Below are 10,041 nucleotides of genomic sequence, written 5' to 3' on the forward strand. Positions count from 1 at the left end.
GTAGAAAATTGTATCCCCTGCATGCATATGTAGCGTGTCAGAAACACAGAGCAGGCATACTGTTTTGTAAGCCTGACAAAGGTGTTTCTTATTTCTGGATTTGAAAAGGAAGTTTCTTTGTCAATTTTTGACTCACTTGTGTAAACAAAGTGAGTCTATGTTTTAACCCGGTGTTCGGTTGTCTGTGTGTGTGTGTGTGTGTGTCCGTGGTAAACTTTAATGTTGACATTTTCTCTGCAAATACTTTGTCAGTTGACACCAAATTTGGCATAAAAATAGGAAAAATTCAGTTCTTTCCAGTCATCTTGTTTAAAACAATATTGCACCTCTGGGATGAGCACAAAAAAATAAAAAAAAGAAGTCTAATTATATGCAAACTGTGTTTACTTGGCACTTTGATCTGATATTCTGACCCAACAACAAGAACAGGAACTTCTTTTGCTAAGCATGGAATTTTTTATTTATTTGGAAACGTTTTGGTGCAGATAATAAAAAAAGGGAAATTACTCTGTAATTAATGCTAGGGGACTTAATTTATCACAAGTGAGTCTTGAAGGCCTTGCCTCCCTTGTTTTTTTATATTATTATATATTCTGGTTAGATTCACCTTGCTTGATGTGATAACTGACTGACTGATTGACTTGATTTATTGACTGATTTATTCCATTTTTTGCATGCGTGTGTGAGTGTGTGTGTGTGTGTGTGTGTGGGGGGGTTATATGTGGGGGTATGAACGTGTGTATGTATGTTTCAGTGTATGCTTGTATGTATGTACGTTTTGTAGGTATGTGTGTAGTTTGTCACATGCATTTTTGGTATGTATAAGTGTAACATTGATGGAGTGTAATCCAGATTATCATGTGCATTGTAAAGAACCCAGAGCAGTGTTCTGGATACAGTGTTAAATAAGTAACCATGATGATGATGATGGTGAGGTGGTGGTGGTGTGGTGGTTGTTTTTGATTTGTTTTTGTTGTTGCTGTTAATGTTCTTCTTCTTGTGACTGTTTGTTGGTTTTGTTTTGTTTGTTTTTGTTTTTTTTTACTGTGATGTCTTCGGCGCTTTTTATTTTTAATTTTATTTTTGCAATGGAAGGGAAGCTACACAGGTACGTACTACCTTTTTCACAATTCACGCAGTTATTTCCCTTGGTACGTTGCGCGTACAATCACGGTGTTGGATTAACTGACCAGAAATGTTTTTCACTGATTGTTTCTACCCAGGTTTGCTTATTGAATTATATAACTTTTATTGGATGTCATTTATGAGTTATTTTGCCTGCCATTGAAATTCGTTGATTGTAAAAGTCTTTACTGCCATGTCATAATTATTTTCTTGAAAACATATCTTGACACCTTGATGTGAATGTTTTGTATGCAGCAATCTAAAGCAGTTTGTAAACTGTATTTTTTGGAATACGTTTTCTAAATTGATTTGGATGTGTTTTTTTTCTCTTCTGATTTGGTATGTCGGCATGTGTGTCTCTGTTTCTGTCTGTCTGCTTCTCTGTCTCTGTGTCTCTCTGTCTCTGTCAGCCTGCATCTTTGTCTGTCTGTATCTGTCTATCTCTTTCTGTCTGTCTCTCTGTCTCTGTCTATCTCTCTCTGTCTGTATTTCTCTGTCTCTGTTTCTCTCTGTGTGTGTGTGTCTGTCTGTCTCTGTTTCTCTCTCTCTCTCTCTCTCTCTCTCTCTCTCTCTGTCCGTCTCTCTCTCTCTATCTCTGGGGCGTGGGGGGAGGGGTGGGGGGGATGGAGGGCTAGGGATGGTGATGGAGGGGGATGGGGTGTGGGGGGAGGGAGGGGGGAAAGGTGAGTCAGTGTGGGAGAATGGTTGAGGGTGGTACATTTCATTCCGTCAAAGGTGCAGCTGTAAATTGAAGTTGACAGCTCTCAGTCTCTTCCTCCTGCTCCTTCCTTCTCCTTGTTTGGCATCTCCTCCTCCTCCTCCTGTTGCTCCTCCTCCTCCTCCCTTCTCCTTGTTGTTTGGCATCTCCTCCTGCTCCTGCTCGTCCTCCTCCTCCTGCTCCTCCTCCTCCTTGTCCTCCTCCTCCTCCTCCTCCTGCTCCTCCTCCTCCTGCTCGTCCTCCTCCTGTTCCTCCTCCTCCTCCTCCTCCTGCTCCTCCTCTTCCTCCTCCTCCTGCTGCTCCTCCTCCTGCTCCTCCTCCTTCCTTCTCCTTGTTGTTTGGCATCTGCTCCTCCTCCTCGTCCTCCTCCTCCTGCTCCTCCTCGTCCTCCTCCTGCTCCTCCTCCTTCCTTCTCCTTGTTGTTTGGCATCTGCTCCTCCTCCTGCTCCTCCTTCTTCTCCTGCTCCTCCTCCTGCTCCTCCTTCTTCCTTCTCCTTGTTGTTTGGCATCTCCTCCTCCTGCTCCTGCTCCTCCTCCTTGTTGTTTGGCATCTCCTCCTCCTCCTCCTCCTGCTCCTTCTCCTCCTCGTCCTTCTCTTCCTCCTGCTCCTCCTTCTCCCTTCTCCTTGTTGTTTGGCATCTCCTCCTCCTCCTCGTCCTTCTCCTGCTCCTCCTCGTCCTCCTCCTCCTGCTCCTCCTCAGGCACACCTGTAACCTATTGTTGCTCCGTCTCCCCTCACGTCTTTATATCATGTATATCTTCTTCTCCGGAGCATGAGTCACCTGCCACCTTTGTACATTCCCACAGTGTAGGCAGTATATCTATCAATCTATATATGTATGTATTTATGTAGAGAGAGAGAGATCTATATTATCTCCCTCTCTCTCCCTCCTTTCTCTCTCTCCCTCTCTATATCCTCTCTCTCTCTCTCCCCCATCTCCCCTCTATATCCTCTCTCTCTCTCTCTCCCTGTGTGTGTATGTGTGCGTACGTGTGTGTGTATGTGTGTGTGCACGCACGCACCTAAGTAACTATGCGTCGCAGCGTAGTGCATCAATATGTGTGTCAGTGAGTACAAGCGTGTGTGTCAGTGTCACGGTGCATGCGCGAACACACTGACGCGTTTAGTTTGGACGTGTGTGTGTGTGTGTGTTCGCACACGTAACTGCTTGTGCGTGTCAGTGTATTTGATCGATCGAGCGTATGTATGCATGATGTACGCATGTGTGTGCGTGTGCATGCGGCATGGCATACACAGGCGTTGATAGGCACACCGTGCCGACTCGAGGCCGGCGGTGTTCGCGTGTACTACATAATTGATAATGTGACTGTTACGTTGCAACCAATTACACCGTGTACACACGTTCGTCGTGTGACTGTGAAGTGTGTTTTCGATCAAGCAGTAAACACTTCTTGGCAAGACTTGTCAGAGCTGGTATAGATAATTCCAGCCAGTCGCGCGCTCGTGTGCTTTTGGAGTTTGTCCTGGGAAAAGAAGAGTGCACGATCTACGAAAGATCACTCTTAGCTCTCTGTCTTGGTAAAGTTCAGCGGGCATTGCCTCCCTTCCTGTGTTGTTGGGGGGGGGGACGCGTCCGCTATGTTCTCCTTGGATTTGCGCCAGGAAAAACAACTGTGGCAACACCAGCGTGGGTTTTTGTTTTTGTGGTCTTGTTGTGTGGAAAGATGTGTGTGTGTGTGTGTGTGTACGAGAGAGAGAAAGTCGTGTGTGTGTGTGTGTCAGTGTTTGTGTGTGTGTCAGTGTTTGTGTGTTCGGTGATGAATCAGCAGATCAATGAATTGTCTCGTCGTTGTCGGCATGGCACTGCCTACTGTATACCATTTATTTTCATCACAAATTTACATTGAAGGGGCAGACAGAAAGAAAGAAAGAACGAAATGTAGGAAAGAAAGTACACACACACACACACACACACACAAACAAAACACACACAAACACACACACATACACAAACACACACGCACGCGCACACACGCACACACACACACACACACACACACAGAGTTAAACAAACAGAAAAGAAAGATATACCGAGTAGGGAGGGAGGAGATTTTGGGGTATCAAGTTAAACAGAATTCCTGTTTTTTTTGTTTGTTTTTTTTCTTTCTTTTCTTTGTGTGTGTGGTTCCTTTCTGTTTCTCCATACCAAGAATTTGAAGACCACAATTAACTGATCTCTCCCTCTGTCAGTGTCTCTGTTTCTGTCTCTGTCTCTGTCTGTCTCTCGATCTGTCTGCCTGTATGTCTGTCTCTCGATCTGTCTGTCTGTCTGTCTCTCGATCTGTCTGTCTGTCTCTCGATCTGTCTGCCTGTCTGTCTCTCGATCTGTCTGTCTGTCTCTCGATCTGTCTGTCTCTCGATCTGTCTGTCTGTCTGTCTCTCGATTTGTCTGTATGTTTGTCTGTCTGTCTCTCGATCTGTATGTCTGTCTCTCGATTTGTCTGTCTGTCTGTCTCTCGATCTGTCTGTCTGTCTGTCTCTCGATCTGTCTGTCTGTCTCTCGATCTGTCTGTCTGTCTGTATGTCTGTCTCTCGATCTGTCTGCTTGTCTGTCTCTCGATCTGCCTGTCTGTCTCTCGGTTTGTCTGTTTGTCTCTCGATTTGTCTGTCTGTCTGTCTCTCGATCTGTCTGTCTGTCTGTCTCTCGATCTGTCTGCCTGTCTGTCTCTCGATCTGTCTGTCTGTCTGTCTCTCGATCTGTCTGTCTCTCGATCTGTCTGTCTGTCTGTCTCTCGATCTGTCTGTATGCGTTTCTCACCATCCCTTTCTCCCCTCCTGTCTCTCCCTCTTTTTCCTATCCCTCTTTCTGTGTCTCTCTCTCTCCGCTCCCCCTGTCCCCATCTCTTTCTCTCTCGCCTCTCTCTTTCTCTCTCTCTCTCTGTCCATCTCTGTCTGTCTGTCTCTCTCTCCCTCTCCATCTCTTTCTCTCCCTCTCCCCCATCTGTCTCTCCCTTTCTCTCACCCGCACCCTCTCTCTCTTTCTCTCTGTCCCCCTTTCTCTCTCCGTCTCTTTATCTCTCTCCCCCTCTCTCTCTACCCCCCTTCTCTCTCTCTCTCTCTCTCTCTCTCTCTTTCTGTCTCTAACTCCCTTTTCCCCCCCTCTCTCCCCCCTCTCTCCCCCCCTCTCCCCCCCCCCCTCTTTCTCTTTCCGAGGAGAGAGGAGGACAAAAGGTGGCGATGATGGAGGGTGTGTGTTTGAGAGGGGGGATTGGGGGTGGGGGAGCCGGAGGGGAGGTGCGTGTGTGTGTGGGGGGGGGAGGGGAGGGGCGGAGAGTTGAGGGTGGTAGTTTTCATTTCTTCAAAGTTGCAACTGCAAATTGAAGTTTGCAACTTTCTGGAAGAGGTGATACGGGTTCGAGGTGGAGAGGGGGGGGGGGGGGGGGGGGGGAGGTGAGAAAGAAAAGATAGGGGGTGGAAGGGGGGATTGGAGGGTCAAACTTTCCGACAAAAAAAAAAGATAGAAAAAAAAAAAGAAGAAGAAGGAAGGTGAAAAAAAAAAAGAAAAAAGGCAGCAGCGTCTCACGTATCAGACAATTTGGCGCCTACATTTTGTGTACAGGGGGGAAAAAACACAAAACGGATCTCTTGTTCAGGGGAGAAAATTACATTGATACAGTTTGCTCCCCTAGTAAACTCTCCTTTTTTTTTTCTTCTGAGTTTTCCACAATCGAACTTTCACATTATACATTGGCGCTGAACTATGGCACCATGTTCTATGAAGTTTAGCTCTCAAAATGTGAAATATTGGGAAAAAAAAGAAAGAAAGAAGAAGAAATAACAGAAAAGAGACTGAATTGAATATTGAAAGGTTTGCGCGGCGGGTAAAGGGTGTAATTTTTGCTTGCTCATTACATTTTTTGTTTGTTTGTTTGTTTGCTTTTCCCACGCACCAGAAAATACAAGATGTATTCAACCTAAACAAATCAATTCCACTTAGCCACACATAACCCAATAAGCAATCAAACTAAACTGACAGATTTGTTAACCCCCCCCCCCCTCCCCACCCCCTCGCTACCTTCCCCCCCACCCTCCCGAAAAACAACAACAAAACCCATCCCTCCTAAATCACAGAAAAGGGATGTGTGTGTAGAGACGCTTTGACGCTTTGATATTTTATTGTCATTACCTGCATAGGTCTATTGACAAGGGGGTGATAGGGTTAATTCTTATGTCACCACACCTAGTCCTCCTCCTCCTCCTGCTCCTCCTTCTCCCTTCTCCTTGTTGTTTGGCATCTCCTCCTGCTCCTCCTCGTCCTCCTTCTCCTCGTCCTCCTCCTGCTCCTTGTGTGTGTGTGTGTAGAGAGAGAGAGAGAGAGAGACTCGAGTTACGTGTATCTAGTGCTGACACCTCCAGGTGATAGGTCTAATGAGAGGACATTCGAGGTGGGGGAGAGGGAGGGGGAATCCTATCTAAAACTGTGATCTCTCTCTCTCTCTCTCTCTCTCACACACACACACACACACACACACACACAAGAGAAGAAGAAGAAAGCCTGGTTGTTGTTTTTCTAACACGCACGCACACACACACACACACAAACACACACACACAAACACACACACACACACAAGAAGAAGACGAAAAGAAGAACAAAATAAAGAAAGAAAGAAGAAGAAAGCAAGAAAGCCAAAATATTTGACAACGTCTTTTAACAATGTGCTCCCAGTACACTTTCCACTCAGCACACGTGGTTGTCAAGATCAAAACGACAAGCGAAAAAGAGACAGGATGTGACTGGAAACTAGAGAGAGAGAGAGAGGGGAGGCATGTCACTGTCACTAACGAAAAATGCCCGGGCATGAAATCGTGAATGGGGGGTGGGGGTGGTACTGACGTTTACTCGGGTGCATACACAACAAGACGCTTGCATCACACACACACACACACAGACCACACACACACACTCGCTCTCTCACATACACACACGCATGCACACACACACACGCACGCACACACACACACAGAGCGAGATGTCTGTACTTTTTAGCGCACGGCAGATGCAGCACACTGGTACTAAGAGAGGGTGAAGTTTTCCAGTTGTGTCAAAAAGCACTTGACAGAGGGTGCAGACAGAATCTCCTTCCACAGACCACTAGTCAAACAGTCTGTCCTGGTCTGAGGCAAGTGGCGTCTCGAGGAGCAGTCAAATCAAATCAAATCAGATCAAATATCGTTGCTTCTGTGGGCCCAGCCGACCACAAGGGCTGCTCTGAAGGAGGAGGTGGCTAGCTGTCGGTTTGTCAGATGACTTTTATTCCATGTTGGACGGTCAGATTATAGTTTGGAACAATTTCTGGTCAGATTTTTTGGGGGTTTAAATTCGAGTTTTTTTTTCACGGTGTACTTGAACGACTTTATGTTGGATCACCGTATTTGGACGATTTTATTTTATGTTGGACAACGGTACTTGGACGACTTTATCTTATGTTGGATCACGGTATTTAGACGACTTTATGTTTTGTTAATTCACGGTACGTAGACGACTTTATTTCATGTTGGATCACGACATTCAGACGAATTTATTTTATGTTGCGGTACTTGGACGACTTTTTGTTGTTGTTGTTGTTGGATCACGGTATTTGGACGACTTTATGTTGGATCACGATATTGGGACGAGTTTATCTTTATTTTGGATCACGGTATTTGGACGATTTTGTTGGATCACGTTATTTGACGACTATATTTCACGTTGGATAACGGTACTTGGACGACTTTATGTTAGATCACGATTCTTGGACGACTTTATTTTACGTTGGATAACAGTATTTAGATGACTTTATTACATGTTGGGTGATGGTATTTGGACGACTTTATTTCATGTTTGATAGTGAAAGTCTTGGGCATTTTCCTGGTAAAATTTTCACTCCAGCTTTGTCATCTGCAACGGCATGGTCTTTGTCACGGCTCGTGGCATTCATTTGTGCGTGTATTCGTGTGTTCGTCTCCCTTCCCCTCCTCTCCCTTTCCCCTCTCATCTCTTCGTTCCCCTCCCTCCTCTCCGTTCCCTTCCCTCCTCTCCTTTCCCCTCCCTCCTCTCCTTTTCCCTCTCCCTTTCTCCCTCCTCTCTCCCCCTTTTGCTCTGTCGTTCTCTCGTGTGCTCAGTTCTGTTCCGAACTGAAGCACGTGAATCTGTCGTGATGCGTGCTTGACATGTCCTTAGTCATTCTCGCTCTGAACTCGTGAGATGAGTTCTGAGTTAACGTCGTTGTGAAGGGAGGGTTTTGCTTTGCCTTTGGTGCCGAGCTTTGGAAGGAGAAGGGTCGCCGAGCCAGCAAGCGAGCTGTTGGGTGCCCTCTTGGACAGTCGTGGGGTTCGATTCTTGTGTGACCCCCTTCTGCCTCTGTGTGGGTCTGTGTTCTGTGTTCTCTCCTGGGCCAGTGGTGTGCCTGATTCCTGGTGACAGGTGAGGGGCGAGTTGTATAGTTTGTCCTCGTGGTGTTATTGTCGTAACTTGTGACATGTTTGTATTTTTGGGATTGTTTTAACGGAAATCTTTTAAATCCAGTATTCTTTTATTTCTAAATATTTTGGGATAATTGATAAGGTTGTGTTTAGGGTTGTTTTGCTATGTATTCAGCTCGAGTTGTTTCCGATTTATTTCCTTTGTGAGTTTCAGTTTCAGTAGCTCAAGGAGGCGTCACTGCGTTCGGACAAAACCATATACGCTACACCACATCTGCCAAGCAGATGCCTGACCAGCAGCGTAACCCAACGCGCTTAGTCAGGCCTTGAGGGAAAAAAAACAAAACAAAAAAACCCCAAAAAACCCGGGGGAATAAATAATAGATAAGCTTGCATAAATAAATAAACGAATAAATAAATGAATAATAATTATAATATAGAAAAGGGTAGTAGTAATATTAGTAATACTGATAAAATGATAATAATAAAACATAAATAAATAAATAAGACAACAATGGTGATAAATAAGCGAATAAATGTAAAACATGAAGACACACATTCACACATACACCCACACATGCATAACAGAAATGCACCAAACATGCTGTTTCACAGATATGAAAGCACAGTCAAATACATATAAACGTACATGAGCTCCAACACACACACACACACACACACACACACACACAATTACCTTGCACCTCCTCTACCCCCCTCCTCCACACACTCATTTCTAGTTTACGTATCGCAGCTTCCACGGCACACACACACACACACACACACACACTCACAGAGATGAACACTTACTTGTACAAGCACACACACATACGCCCATATCTCCCACCCCCAACCCCACACACGTCCATACAAAGATATATATATATATATATATACGTTCCAATATCCTGTTGCTCCCACAGTGTAGGCATGCATACACTCACATACCTCATCCTCTACCCCACCTCCCTCCGCACGCCCACCTCCCCTCACACACACACACACACACACACACACACACACGCACACACATCTCTCCTGACACTTGTGTACACTTTCACAAACGCACTCAAAAGCACAGACCCACACAAACACACACATACACACACGCACAGAGGCTGCCACTGACTGGCCGCAAGAGGGATGGGAAAAGATCTCTGATGTCAAGAACGTGGCGTCTAGTGTGTTGCTCAGTATATTGTATTTGGAAAGGCCCACAGAGACTCTGTTCCGTTTTGAAGAAATTTGCGCAATGTTGGTTTGGAAATGATGCCGATATTTGTTTGATTTGCAAAGCATCGTGCTCTACCTTTCATGTTAGACTTGCGGCCGCTCCCTCTCTCTGCTTCTATTTCTTTGAGGCGATCGATGGTGTGATGGCCTTGTACCTGTTCTTTTTGGTATTCTTTGACTTTTCTGAGGATTTCCGATTTTCCTAGATGTAGGCCGCTCGTTGGTGTTGCGTTACCAGCAAGTCTGTCAGCTCGCTCATTTCCCTTAACACCTGCATGTCCCGGGCAGTATGACCATGTGAGTTTTTTTAATCTGAAAGTTGCGCATTGCGTTATGCCACTCTGGGCTTCCCATTCCGTTTTCAATTTTCTGTATGAGGTTCATTGAGTCGGTTAGAATCATGGCATGTTGGTTTCCGGGCGTATGGATGGACGATAGCCACTGGAGGGCACGTGTCACAGCTTCAACTTCCATCGTCAGGCTGGAGGTTGTGACTTTGTAGGCAGCATTCTCTTCCCAAATTGTTTTTCCATTTTGT

The sequence above is a fragment of the Babylonia areolata genome, chromosome 9 (assembly GCF_041734735.1).
Source record: "Babylonia areolata isolate BAREFJ2019XMU chromosome 9, ASM4173473v1, whole genome shotgun sequence".
NCBI classification, from domain to species: domain Eukaryota; kingdom Metazoa; phylum Mollusca; class Gastropoda; order Neogastropoda; family Buccinidae; genus Babylonia; species Babylonia areolata.